The sequence below is a fragment of the Penaeus monodon genome, chromosome 38 (assembly GCF_015228065.2).
Source record: "Penaeus monodon isolate SGIC_2016 chromosome 38, NSTDA_Pmon_1, whole genome shotgun sequence".
Classification (NCBI taxonomy): Eukaryota; Metazoa; Arthropoda; class Malacostraca; order Decapoda; family Penaeidae; genus Penaeus; species Penaeus monodon.
The window spans coordinates 2,808,498-2,823,175 of NC_051423.1; positions in this window are offsets into that span (position 1 = coordinate 2,808,498).

The following is a 14,678-nucleotide window of genomic DNA, read 5'->3' on the forward strand; positions in this document are numbered from 1 at the left end:
GGGCCGGCGTCCTCCTCCTCCTTCGCCCTCTTCGCACGCCGTGGCCGTTGGCGAGCGAAGGCGAAGGGGTTTCTCGGGTCTCGGTCGGGCGTTCCCGGCGGGCGATCCGAGGCGCCGGCTAATTAGGAAGGGCGCGTTCGGTCACGAGTTGCTTGTCGGGTGTCGCGATGACGTACGAGTGTCGCCGGGCCTCGCCTTTGTTCTCCGGGACAGATATTGGCTGTTCGCTAGTTAGCGTGATCGATGGGCGTCGTTAGGGCCTGCGCGCCGAGGCCCGCCGGATTCAACAGGCCCATTATCGTTTCCTGGCTATGGTTACACGTGATTGATTTTATGACACCTTATTGTTTTTATAATGGCGTCGTGGGAAGCCCGGCCCGGCGCCCGCATGGTGGCGGCGGAACCTCGTTTGTCTTTTGTTTGGCCAGATTGAAAGGGCCGGTCCAATTTTCCGGAATGGGTTGATCCGTCGTCACTGTTGATAGGTTCCATCGATTTAGATCAATGAATAAATAGGGAACGATGTAACAAGACCCCAGACTAATTAATTTTGTCTCCCCTCTTTTGCAGACGATGGGCAACATCTTCAACTTCTGCGAGGTCGGCCTCAAGATCTCGGGCGTGTCCCCGATCCACTCGCGGGCGGCGCTGCTGTACCGCAACACCAGCCTGTCGGCGGTGCAGGCGGCCACCACCGCCCACCACACCGTCCTCTTCCTCGGGACGACCACCGGCTCGCTCAAGAAGGTAAGGCTCCTCAGGGATTTTCCTTTCGTCTCGAAAGGACCTCATTTTCTTGGTTCTCGTTTTGCCTTGTTTGTTGAGGCGATTTTTTGTCTTGGCTTATTGATGATGTGTTGTTTAGGCAGGTATTGATTTGGGTTCAGGTGCATCGTTGTTTTCAGTTTATTTGTCGCTATTTAAGTCTGACGACCCTCCTTCCACCTCCCACCCCCCCGTCCTCCACTTCCCAACCTCACTCCCTCCTTCCCATACCACTTCCACCTCCACCCTCGCCCTCACCCTCACCCTCGCCCTCACCCTCACCCTCACCCCAACTCCATACCTCTTCCACCTCCACCCCCAAACCACTTAGCGCCACCCCACACCCCCAGCCACGCCCTCACCATCATCCAAACTACTTCCTCCACTCCCACCCCCACTTCAACCCCAACCCCAACCCCCCAACCCCCATACCACTTAGACTTCAACCCCCACCCCCGCCCACACTCGCCGTCACCACCACCGCCGCCCTCGTCTTGCTCCTTGCGGAAGATCTGTGCATGAACTCGGGTTAAACGCTCGGCAAACAGAGGCGCTGCAACAGGTGGGCGCCATTTTAACCAGATTTCCCACGTCTTGGGAGCTCGCCCTCGCGCGGCTGTGTTCACCGTCGGGCTGTTCACACGCCTCGGCTCCGCGTCAGGATGGAGAGACAGGCGGTTTGTCGAAGGGAGAGAGGTGCTCGGGTTTCGTCGACGTCGACTTGACTGAGAACTGGGCTTGGTGGGGACGTGGACTTGACTGAGAACTGAGGGTTTAATCGTCGTGGATTTGGCTGAGAACTGGGGTTGATGAGGACGTGGGCTCGACTGAGAACTGAGGTTTTAATCGTCGTGGGCATGATTTTAGAACTAAGGGTTTCATTGACGTGGACTTGACTGAGAACCGCGGGTGGATGGCGGGGAAGTGGTTTTGAAAGGGAGCTTCGTTATCGCGGGTCGAGGCGCTGAGGTCTCTCCTGGGAACAGAGAGCGTCGGCCTAGAGACGTTGGTGCGACAGGATAGAGAAACTTGATTTTTTTTCTCTTTTTTTCTCTCTCTTTTAGTGTGGTTTGATATCGACTTTATCATTCAGGATAGTCCTCAAGCAGGCACAAGCCACGATAGAAGGCGTTTTTTGCGCGGCGCCTCAAAGCTCCTCCTCACTCTCTTCTCTATCCATCATTCCGTACCTCATCCTCATCCTCATCCCTCTTCTCTTCCCTCCCTCCCTCCCTCCCTCCCTCCCCTCCCTCCCTCCCTCCTCCTTCCTCCTTCTCTTCCCTCCCTCCTCCAGCCCCTCCTCCCCCACCTAGCGAGGGGCGCGGCGTCGGCGGTAAGCGATGGCGACGCGGCTATCTCCCGGCTGCGTCAGGTGGCCGCATGCACGCCGCGCCGGACCCGCCTCTCGCTCCCGATTTATCTCCGCCGCGAACATAAAATAAATGAACGACATGCAGGGCTGCGATAACAACCTCCTCCTCCTCCTCCTCCTCCTCCTCCTCCTCCTCCTCCTCCTCCTCCTCCTCCTCCTCCTCCTCCTCCTCCTCCTCCCACTTCACCACCACCACCCCAATCCCGTCCTCCTCCTCTCTTCCCTCCCTTCCCCTCTCCCGTCCCCTCCCCCCTCCTTTTTTCCCTCCCTCTTTCGGAATGGAGAGCGAAGTGAATGAGGCAAGCCCGAGCGATCTCCTCGGACAGATTTACTTCGACATGGGGCTTAGCTTACACGTTGGATCGGGCAGGGGCAGGGGGGAGGGAGGGGAAGGGAAGGAGGGAGGGGAGGGGAAGGAGGGAGGGAAGGAGGGGGGGGGAAGGGGAATGAAGAAGGAAGAAGGGGGGAGAGAGGGGGAAGGAAGGGAGGGAGGGAGGAAGGAGTGAGGGGGGGGATGAGTAGGAAAGAAGTGGCAAGAAGGAAAAAGGGGAGGAAGGATGGAGGGAAGGGAGGAAGGAAGGAAGGATAGGGGGGACTAAAGGGATAGGAGGAGAGCGAGTGGATAGGAAGAAAAGAGAGGCGAGACGAGTGCTTGTAAAAGGAACATCCCAGCGTGATTTATCCCGCGTGCAATCTCTCTCTGCACTTCAGACTGAAACGGGGAGTAATGAAGAATGGGAGAGAGAGAAGAAGAGGAGAGATAACAGGAAAAGGAGGCGGGGGGAAGAGAGAGTGAGTGAGTGAGTGAGTGGGGGGTGAGAGAGGAGAGAGAGAGAGAGAGGAGAGAGAGAGAGAGAGAGAGAGAGAGAGAGAGAGAGGGAGAGAGAGAGAGAGAGAGAGAGAGAGAGAATGGGAATGAGGGAGAACGAGACCGAGACCGAGAAAGCGACAGAGACAGACAGGAATAAACAAGATAAACGAGATGAGAGACAAAAAGAAGAGCGAGCGAGCAAGCAGGCGAGCGACCTGGGCGAGAGAGAGGAGCCAGAAGGATGCCCGTGTGTCGGCCATCAAGATGTTGTCTCGGACGTCTCCCGCTCGAAGTCTCCCGTTCGAAGTCTCCTCCTTGACTTCTCCCGCTCGACGTCTCCTCCTCGACGTTTCCCTCTCGACGGCTCACTCTCGACGTCTCGGGCCGATAGTGGGCTGGTGTTCTCGCGTTTGACTTACGGCGGCGCGTGTCGGCCCTCGATTGATCTAGGAGGGTTGGAGGCCGCTATTTCATTCTTGCGCCTTTCTCGTTTGTTTATTGGGCGCTTGTGCGGGCGTGGGATGTCCATTTTCGAGTCGAGGATTTTCTCTCTCGCTCGTTTTATTCCTTCAGTTTTTTCTTTCGTTCTCTCTCTCTCTCTCTCTCTCTCTCTCTCTCTCTCTCTCTCTCTCTCTCTCTCTCTCTCTCTCTCTCTCTCTCTCTCTCTCTTTCTCTCTCTCTTTCTCTCTTTCTCCCTCCCTCCCCTCCCCTCCCCTCCCCTCCCCTCCCCTCCCCTCCCCCTCCCTCCCTCCCTCCCCTCCCTCCCTCCCTCCCTCCCTCCCTCCCCCCTCTATCTTCCTTCCCTCCCTCCCCCCACTATCTCCTTCCCTCCCCTCCTCCCGTGTCCCTCCCTCCCACTATAAGAAAACTTCGAAAATGCAGGATGTCATCGGGTGCGAGTGGCAGGCGGCCGACCTCCCTCTCGCCCGGACGTGTGACAGACCGGGCGACGGCTGTTAAGGCAGGGAGCTGCTTTGAGGCGCCGCGCAAAAAACGCCTTCTATCGTGGCTTGTGCCTGCTTGAGGAGGGGACACGCTGGATTATCACAGGGGGAGGTGGGAAGAGGGGAGGGGATGGGGAGAGGAGGTGGAGGGGAGAGAGGGAGATGAGGGGGGGAGGTGGAGGCGGGGCTTGCAGGAGGTGGAGGGAGAGGGAGAGATGGAGGGGGAGGAGGTGCAAGATAGAATGGAAGGTGAGAATGAGAAGGTGTAGGAGGGGGAGGGATGGAGAAGGAAGAAGGTGTGAAGGAGGAGGAAATGTAGAGGATGGGAGGAAAGAGAAGTATAGAGAGGAATAGAGGAGGAAGAAGGGAGTGAGTGGAAAGTTGGAAGGAGGAGATGGAGGGAAGAGGAAGAAGGAACAGGGGTGAGCAAAAGATGAGAAGTGCTAGCAAATGAAGAAAAAATATAAATAAAAGAAACATGAGGGGAAGGAAACTGAAAATAGAAATACGACGAAGAGAAAGATTGGCTTAACTGGGGAAGGAGAGAGAGAAAAAAGAACTGACGAGAAATTTATGCATGTTCCTCGTTTTTCAGACGTGAGGGGAGAGAGAGAGAGAGAGAGAGAGAGAGAGAGAGAGAGAGAGAGAGAGAGAGAGAGAGAGAGAGACGCAGGGACAGACAGACAGACAGAAAGAGAAAAGAGAGAGGGAGGGAAGGAAAGAAAGAAAGAAAAAGAAAGAGAGAAGGAAAGCATTTTCACACACCGCATTTGGCACGAGTGGAGGGAAAGAAACCGGGCAGGAGTTTCTCCCTCGAGCTTATGGCTGTTACAGACTGTACCTTTAAGCCCCGGATGTATCTGTTTGGCTTGTTTGTCTGTTTCCCTTTCCCTCTAAAGTGCTGCTCGGGGGAGGTGACAAGCGAGGGGGGGAGGGATGCGGGAGGTGGAGGAGGAAGAGGAGAGGGGGGAGGAGGAGGAGTAGAAGGAGGAGAAGGAGGACGGGGAGTACGAGGGGGAGGAAAAGGGAAAGAAATTTGGGTTAGGAGAGTTGATAGGATGGAGGGTTGTAGAATCAGAAAGGTAGTTTCTCGTTTATCCCCCACCCCTTCTGCCTCCCCTTCCCCTCCTGTTTCCCTACCCTTCACCCTCCCCTCCCCTCCCCTCCCCTTTTCTAAAAAGCACGTGCCCCGCGCAGTTATATGGTCGTAAAAGATTAGTTTGTTTGTGTAGGAATGTTGCTTTCATCTCCCCCTCCCCCTCCCCCCTCCCTCCCTCCCTTTCCCTCCTTTACCTCACCCCCCTCTCCCTCTTACCCCTCTCCTTTCCCAACCCCCCTCCCCATCCTTCTCCCCCTCCCCGTCCCCGTCCCTCTCCATTGAGCTGCTCGGTTTGCAGCTTTAAGCCTCCGCCTTCGCATTTTGAAAACAAAAGCTCTTTAAAGCTCCCTGTTTCCTCAGTCCGGGTTAAAGGCGGTGGTCACTTTAAGGGGGGGGGGAGAGGAAGGGAAGGAAAGAGGAAGATTATAATTGGGGTAAAAAGGATGATCGGGATGATGATATGATGATTATAATGAGGATGTTGATGATGATGGAAATGGTAAAAATGGTGTTGATTTCCATGATGATGATGGTATTCATAACAACAACTAAAATAATGATAATAAAGATTAAGGTAATAATGATTTAGAATGTGATGGCATTAATACTATTTGGTCACAGTTCAACAACGAGGAAAACAACAACCACACCCTCTTAAAAGAGAATAAATAAATAAAGTAAAATAGATAAAAAAAATAAAGATGAAAACAAAAGTCGGAGAGGAACAAGAAGGGGAAGTGAAGGGGAAGTTGAGGTTGCTGTATCTTGTGCGAAAATTAGTCAAGGGTGTCATTAGGTGCCGCGGAGGCGTGTGGAGGAAGTTCGCTCTCCAGGGGGGACTCTGGGGGTGCGCGGCGGAGGGAAGGGAGAGGGGAGGGAGGGGAGAGGGAGGGGGAAGGGAGAGGGGAAGCGAGAGGGGAGGGAGAGGGGAAAGGAGAGGGGAGGGAAAGGGAAGGGAAGGGATGGTAGGTAGGTAGGTATGTAGGGTGAGAAGGAGGAGGAGGAAGAGAAGGAAAGGAGGAAAGGATAAAGAGGGAGGGAGGGTGAGAGTTAGAGAGAGGAGAGGCAGGGGAGGAGATGGAGGAAGGGTTAAGGGATAAGGAGATAGGGAGGGAAGGTCATCGGGAGGAAGGGGAAGGGAAGGGGAAAGGAAAGGGAGGGAAATGGAAGCGTTTCGGGTTGTTGTCTCTAAACAACCCAAGCGACTTTTTGTTGACTTTTTGTTGTGTTGTTGTTTTGTTGCTGTTTGTTGGGGTTTTAAAGTTGGGCTCGTTTTGTGCGATTGCGGGGGTGTTGTTTCTGCCCATTCCATTATCTCCCCAGTTCTCTTCCTTCGTCCTCCCTCCTCGCCCCTCCCTCCCTTCCTCCCTCCCTCCCTTCCTCCCTCCCTCCCTCCCTCCCTCCCTCCCTCCCTCCCTTCCTCCCTCCCTCCCTCCCTCCCTTCCTCCCTTCCTCCCCTTCCTCCCTCCCTCCCCTCCCTCCTTCCCACCAATCATGCTCCCTCCCACCTTCCCTCCCTCCCTCCCTCCCTCCTCCCATCTCCCTCCCTCCCTCCCATCTTTGTCCATCGCTGTGACCTCTTCCTTATCAGCTCATTTATCGCGCGTCTCCCTCGTCTCCGCTTGGATCGCCGAGCCTAGGAAATGTTCCACTTTGAAATTATTTCTTTTTTTTTGTTTATTTTTTTGTTTTCTCCTTCTCCGGTGCCGTCACGCCTCTTGTTATCCTGGCCATCTACAGCGATGCCCTCCCCCCCCCCCCCCCCTTCCCTTATCAGTTGCCTCCCTCCCCCCTTCCCCTATCGTCTGCCCCCCCCCTCCCCTTCTTTTTTCCTTCGATTTCTCTTTTCTTAGAACATTTTCGAGTCTATTTTTTGTTTCTATTTTTTATTATTGTTTTCTTAGAACATTTTCGAGTCTATTTTTTGTTTCTATTTTTTTATTATTATTGTTTTCTTGTATCACAGCCACAGATTATTTCTAAATCTTTTTTTTTTCTTTTCTTTTAAAGGTTTGTTTTCGAGTTCTTGGACGTGGCATCAGGCGCGGACCGGTACGAGGGTAGGCCTATGTGTGTGTGTGTGTGTGTGTGTGTGTGTGTGTGTGTGTGTGTGTGTGTGTGTGTGTGTGTGTGTGTGTTGTGTGTGTGTGTGTGTGTCTGCTGTCTGTCTGTGTCTGATTTTAAGCATTCCTTCTTTTATTATATATTGTATCATCATCATTATTATTATTATTATTATTATTATTATTATTATTATTATTGTTAATTATGTCTTGTGAGATCTCTTCCCTCATTTTTTTTTTTTTTTGGCTGATTATCTTTCCTCATTTGTTTTTATCGCTCCGTTGTTAAACATAATCCCCCATTTTTTCCCCTTGTCGAATTACCAAAAACCGGAATGAAAAGCTTTTTTTTTGAGCCGAGTGAAGCGCCGTGCGGGTCGTTGCGAGCGCCGTCACGTCCTTATCAGAGCCGGGGAGAGATCCCTCCCGCTAAGCAATCCTTCATGCCTGGTGCCTCCGCCGCCGCCCCCAGCAGCAGGAGGAGGAGGAGGGGGAGGAGGAGGAGGAGGAGGAGGAGGGGGGGGGGGAGGAGGAGGAAGAAGAAAAGGAAGAGGAAGAAGAGGAAAAGGAGGAAGAGGAGGAGGAAGAGTTACTGTCTTCTTTTCCATTTGTCGACGCTTTTCTGTTTGTTTTTCTGTTCTTTTTTCCCTTTTCCTCTCGTTCTCTCACCTACCCCCTCGCTTCCCCCCCCCCCTGTTCTCTCTCTCTCTCTCTCTTTACTTTTTCCCTCCTTATCATCCTCATTTTTTCTCCCTTCCCTTGCCAATATACTCTGGTTCTCTCTTATTTCACTCTCGCTTTCTCTCCCCTCCTCTCCCTTTTACCTTTCTCCTCCTCCCCTTCCCCCTCCTCTCTCCCTCTCCCCTCTCCCCTTCCCTTTTTCTCTCTCCTCTCTCCCTCTCTCGTCTACCTTTCTCGTCTCTCCTCCTCTTTCCTCTCTCCCACCTCTCCTCTCTCCCACCTCTCTCACTCCTCCTCTCTCTCCTCCTCTCCCTCTCCTTCTCTGCTTGTAGTTGTTAATTTGTATTCATAAACATCCGCGGCGCACCGGAAGGGCCGACCCCGAGGCCTCTTGTTCCTTCTCGCTTCGCCTCTCCTCGCGCGCTCGCTCGCCCGCGCTGCCCCGATCAGCATCCTCGTGGGGCCTGATCCTCGCTCGCTCTCGCGCTCGTTCTCGTTCTCTCTTTCTCTCTTTCTCTCTTTCTCTCTTTCTCTCTCTCTTTCTCGTTCTCTCTTTCTTTCTCTCTTTCTTTCTCTCTTTCTTTCCTCTCTTTCTTTCTCTCTTTCTTTCTCTCTTTCTTTCTCTCTTTCTTTCTCTCTTTCTTTCTCTCTTTCTTTCTCTCTCTCTCTCTCTCTCTCTCTCTCTCTCTCTCTCTCTCTCTCTCTCTCTCTCTCATTCGCTCTCTTTCTTGCACTCTTCCTCCTTCCTTTCTCCCTCCTCCCCTCCCTCCCTCCCTCCCTCCCTCCCTCCCTCCCTCCCTCCCTCCCTCCCTCCCTCCCTCCCTCCCCCTCCTCCCTATCTCGACCTTTTCTGTTGTGTAGTATTATTGGCGGCAGATAAGCTTGTACATGAGGGCATTTGCACCGAATTCCGACAATTTGGAATTCGTGTTGGAGCCACTTCCGAATGTTCCGGAATTAAGATACGGAGGGAGGAATTCTGAGGCGTCGCCAGACGCGCGCCCTGCTCTTCTTCTTCCTCTTCTTCTTCTTCATCTTCGTTTCGTCTTCGTCTCTCGTATTCTTCTTCTTCGTTTCGTCTTTGTCTTTCCTCTTCTTCTTCTTCTTCTTCTTCTTCTTCTTCTTCTTCTTCTTCTTCTTCTTCTTCTTCTTCTTCTTCTTCTTTTTCTTCTTTTTCGTTTCCTCTCTGTCTTCGTCTATCGTCTTCGTCTTATTATTATTATTATTATTATTATTATTATTATTATTATTATTATTTTTGTTATTATTATTATTATTTTATTATTATACTATTTTTACTAATACTACCACTACCTACTACTACTACTATCCCCCCCCCCCCGTTGAGTAGGCTCCTCCGGTGCATCGGGAGGCGTCGTCGTGGCAAGATCTGCTGCAAATGTCCCTCTCGGAGATTTATGCCGCCGCGGAATCCCTCCCGAGGACCCGCTTCATTTTTCTTCTTTCTCTTAGACTTGTTCTCATTCTGATTCCTATTCTTATTCTTCGTCTTCTTCCTCTCCTTCTCCTCCTCCTTCTCCTTCTCCTTCTTCTCCTTCTTAGCCTTCTCCTCCTTCTTCTCCTTCTTCTTCTTCTTCTTCTTCTTCTTCTTCTTCTTCTTCTTCTTCTTCTCTTTCTCTTCTCTCTTCTCCTTCTTCTCCTTCTCCTTCTCCTTCTTCTCCTGCTCCTTCTCCTTCTCCTCTTCCTCCTCCTCCTCTTCCTCCTCCTTTTCCTCTTCTTCCTCTTCCTCTGTGTGAAGTAGGAGATAGAGTTTTGCGGTAATGGAGATGCAGTAAACAAACGTGATGGTCATTTTCCCCCGCAGAATCTTCCTCCTTTCACTTCTTTACCATTGCAACGAAGAAAGAAAAAAAGGGGGATGGAGATAAACAGAGAGAGAGAGAGAGAAAAGAAAAGGTTACCATCATATAACCGCAAAGAATCAAGCCATATCCTACAGGAGATTGTGGCCGTAAGGGCGAGAATGCTCCCAAAGCGGGCGGGGACGTGGACTCTAGGTGCGCCAAACGTTTGACTGATAACCGGCAGTAACGCTAGCGCCTTCGCGATAACGTTGTCCTCGGGTTTAAGTGTTGTGCGGGTTGGGGGGAGGGGGAGGAGGAGGAGGGGAGGTGAAGGGGGAGATGGGAGGTGAAGGGGGAGGAGGGAGGAGAAGAAGAAGAAGGAGAAGTAGAAGAAGAACGAGAAGGAAAACGAGGAGAAGAAGGAGAAGGAGAAGGGGAAGAGAAGGGGGAGGAGGAGGTGAAGAAAAAGGGGAGAGGGAGGAGGTATAGGTGGAGGAGGAGGAAGGGATAGGGGCAAGGTAGAAGCAGGTGATGGAGGGGGAGTGAAGGGGGAGGAGGAGGTGGGGGAGAGAAGGGGATGTGGAAGTGGATGTAGCGTGGACGTATAGGTGGATGGAGGTGGCGGTGGAGACGGAGGTGGATTTGAAAGTCGTTGATAGTGGGGCGAGGTGGGCGCAGGCGGTAATGGCTCGCGATTGCTCCCGCCCGCACCTCTTATCGGCGTGGAAGTGGGCGTGGACGTGGACCGTGGGCGTGGACGTGGGCGTGGGCGTGCTCTTCTTATTCCGCATAGTTTCCTTCACCTGTGAAAGGCTTTTGTGGCTTTTGGGAAGCAGAATGAGCCTTCTTAGTCGATGATGGCGCGGAGGGGAGGGGAGGGAGGGAAGGGGAAAGTGGAAGATTGAGGAAGATCGGAAGAGGTGGGTAAGGGATGGGGAGGGAATTGGGGAAATGGGAATGAGAGGTTGAGAAAACGCTCTCTCTCTCCTCCTCCCTTCTTCCTCTTCTCTCTTCTCCCTCTTTCTCTCCTCTCTCCCTCTCTCCGCTCTCTGTAAGCCCCTTCACCGCCCCTCTCCTACACCCCCTGCCGTCCCTCTCCCTCCCCCTCCCACCCTCTCCTCCCTCTCCCCCCTCGCTAACTTTAAGATCATTATATCTAACATCCTCTAAGCACCCTCGCGCCGCATATCTCTACTTCGCCCCCCCCCCCCCCCCGCCCGCACGCCCACCACGTAAGAAGTGGGCGGACGGGCGTGAAGTGGCCGCTCGAACGAGGGTTTTGCGGCATCGATTATCGGGGCGGGCGATCTCCCCCCCCCCCCCCGTGCAAGTTTAATGGCATCTGGGGGAATGTTATGCATGCATGGTGAATTGGGGGCGGGGGGGGGGGGGCGTCCTGCGTATGGGAGGGGGAAAGGGGTGGTGGTGGTGAAGGAGGTTGAGTGAGAGGTGGTGGAGGGGGAGGGGGATGGAGGATGGAGGAGGGAAGAGGGAGGGGTTGTGGTGAGGGGGAGGGAGGATGGAGGAGGGGAGGAGGAGGAGGGAGTAAGAGGTGGAGTTGTTGGTTTTGGTGGTAGCTGCTCTGTTTAATTTTTTTCTCTCTCTCTGTGATTCTTTTTCTCTTCTGTTCCTCTTTTTCCCCCTGAGTCGTGAGGCCGAGTTTAGTGGAGGACGGCCTTCGTAAGATCCAGAGAGCGAGGCACTTGAATTATTTGTTGGCTTTTGCTTTCGCTTCATTATCGCCGTCGGTATTGTCGTTGCTATAATTGTCTTCATTATTATTGTTGCTTTTATTATTGTTGTTATGATTGTTATTGTGATTATCGTTATTATTATTATTATTATTATTATTATTATTATATATTATTATTATTAGTAGTAGTAGTAGTAGTAGTAGTGGTAGTGGTAGTGGTGGTGGTGGTAGTAATAATAGTTATTAATTTTAGTGTTTTAATAGATTTTTCGTCAATGGTGGTTCAGGATATGTAATTAAAACTTTCCAAACATTTACCCCCCCCCCCTCTCCCTCGCCTGACGTTGCTTAAACTAACCCAGTTTCATAGCGAATAAATGGCTTAGATCCCCCCCCCCCCCAATCTCACTGTGTAGACAATGGAGCGTAACATGCTCAGTCCCCCTCTCTCCTTTCCCACCTCTTCCCCACCTCTTCCCTACCTCTTCCCTCCCCTACCTCTCCCTCTCCTCTTCTCCAGCCTCTCCCCTCCTCATCCCCTCCTCACTCCCTCCTCATCCCCTCCTCATCCCCTCCTCACCCCCTCCTCACCCCCTCCTCACCCCGCTCTCACACTTCCCCTTCCCCCTCCCCCAATCTCGGATCGAAGAGGCTATGCCACGGTTCGCAATCTCAGGGTGTAGAGGTTGAGTTAAAGGAGGGGGAGGGGGAGAGGAGGAGGAAGAGGCGGAGGAGGAGGAGGAGCATGGGAGGGGGGTAGGGTGGGGATGGGGGGCTAGGTATGAGAATAGGAGAGGGGAGGGAGGGAGGGAGGGAGAGAGAGAGGGGGTGGGTTGCAAGAGGTCCAGCGCTCCTTGTATTTCTTTCACCCCCCCCCACCCCCCTTCCCTCTTCCCTCGGGCCATCTCCGTGAACCTTAGCTCATTATCTTTATATAGGGGCAGGATCGTCTTACTTTCCTCCCATCCTCCCACACTCCGACCCTCCCACTCCCCTCCCTCTCCCTCCCCCTCTCCCTCTCCCTCTCCCTCCCCCTCTCCCTATCCCTCTCCCTCTCCCTATCCCTCCCTCCCCCCTCCCCCCTCCCCCTCCCCCTATCCCTCCCCTATCCCTCTCCCTCCAACCCCCCACCTCCCTTCCCATCGAATGTTCCTCCCTTATATTCCCCCTCTGTATATCTTCCCCTCGTATCTCCCTCCTCCCCCTCTCCCTCCCCCTCTCCCTACCCCCTCCTCTCGCTCTCCCTCCCCCTCTCCTCCCTCCCGTCCCCCTTCCCCTCCCTCTCGCTCCCTCCCCCCCCCTCCCCCTCCCCCTCCCCCTCCCCCTCCCCCTTCTCTTGCTACCTGCTGGCCATTATCATCACCAGCGCCGTCACCTCTACCTTCGCTAATTCTTACTCCCTGTTCTTATCTGTTGTCCGCCTCTTCCTGGTCTGCTTCTGCTTCTGCTGTTCTTTGTTCTGTGGCGTTTTCTTTGGTATTCTTTTCTCATTCTTCTTCTTTGTTCCTGTGTCCACTCCTTTTCCTCGTCCATCTTTTGCGCCTCCTCCTTCTTCTTCTTCTTCTTCTTCTTCTTCTTCTTCTTCTCCTCCTCCTCCTCCTCCTCCTCCTCCTCCTCCTCCTCCCGATCCTCCTGGTCCTCGTCCTCCTCCTCCTCCTCCTCCTCCTGGTCCTCCTCCTCCTGGTCCTCCTCCTGGTCCTCCTCCTCCTCCTCCTCCCCCTCCTCCTCCTCCTCCTCCTCCTCCTCCTCCTCCTCCTCCTCCTCCTCCTCCTCCTCCTCCTCCTCCTCCTCCTCCTCCTCCTCCTCCTTGTCAGTCCATCCTCGTTATCATTGTTTGTGCTCCTGATTGGCGGTTTGATGGCGAAGGGCCGCTAACCGCAAAAATAGCGACAGGGTGACGCGAAAATTGTAACTGAATCTTTTAGTTTTTTTTAATGATTTGTTTGATCGTAACTGAGATTATTTTTACTTTTTTTTTTATATCATTTTATCTTTCATATCGGTTTGCGTAGGGAGTGTTTGACGAAAATGGGGTTTCTTTCTTGTATCCCCACTCCTTCCCTCCCTCCCTCCCTCCCTCCCTCCCTCCTCCCTCCTCCTCCTCCCTCCCTCCTTCCCTCCCTCCCTCCTCTCCTCCCTTATTCGCATCCTCCTCCTGCCCCTCTCTCCCTCCCTCCTCCTTCCCCCTCCCCCTCCTGCCCCCCTCCCTCTTGCCCCCCTCCCTCCCTCCCTCCCGCCCATCCTCTTGTGTTCTTGCAAGAGCGTGGGAAGTTGCAGCAGGTGAGAGGGGGGGAGGGGTATATGGGAAGGGGAAAGGAACACCGTCTTTTCGTTGCGAGTTTATTAATACGTAGGATATGCCTCTTCCTCCTCCTCCTCCTCCTCCTCCTCCTCCTCCTCCTCCTCCTCCTCCTTCCTTTTCTCCTCCTTCGGATCTCTTCTCTACTCTGCTCTTCCTCTTCCTCTTCTTCTTCCTCGGATCTCTTCTCTCCTCCTCTCCCCCCCCCCCCCAACCTTCGCCCCTCCCCTCTTCCATCCCTTCTACTCTCCTCCCCCCTCTCCCCACTTCTCTCCCCTCCATCCTCACCCTCTCCCCTCCCCCCTTCCCCTCGTCCTTAGCAGAGAGAGAGAAAGACTGTTGCAATAATGTGGTGTGCAATGAGGTTACGCTGGCAGCGAGCGGGAATTATGAGGCTGGGGCGGAGCGGTCTTTATGTTGTATTGCTGGTGTGGTGGGATTTTTGTTTTTGGGCCCCTCTTTGTTTCCCCTCTTTGTTTCCCCCTCTTTTTGAGCTGCTGTTTGCTCGGTTGCGGATTGTGAATTTCGGCTGAGGACGGGTTTGCTTTTTTTTAAGAGAGAGAGAGAGAGAGAGAGAGAGAGAGAGAGAGAGAGAGAGAGAGAGAGAGAGAGAGAGAGAGAGAGAGAGAGAGAGAGAGAGAGACACAGACCGTTTCCTGGTTATTTTGGTCTATTGCTTTTTTTTTGTCTGTTTGTCTGTTTCTCTCCCCCCCCTCCCTCTCCCCCCTCCCTCCCTCCCTCCCTCCCTCCCCTCCCTCCAAATCTCTCCTCTCCTCTCTCCTCTCTCTCTCCTTTCCTCACTCCTCCCTCTTCCTTTCTCTCTTGTCTTTTCATTTTCGTTCCCCCGTGTGTTTATGCGTTTATTTCGCTCTATTGCGCGTTGGCCTCTGAGCCTTGGTTGGTCGTCCCTTCGCGTCGCGGATGAAAGAGGGAGATTGTGTAAACTTAGACGTAACAATGGGGGGGGGGGGTCACGGCGATGGATGCGTGGATGATGGCCATTAAGGGGGAAGGGCGTTAAGGGGTGGTGGTAAGGGTTAAGGGGTGGGGGGAAGGGTTAAGGGGTGGGGGGAAGGGCGCTAAGGGCTGGTGGTAAGTGTTAAGGGGGGGGAGGGGTTAAGGAGGTGGGGGAAGGGGAAGGGGTTA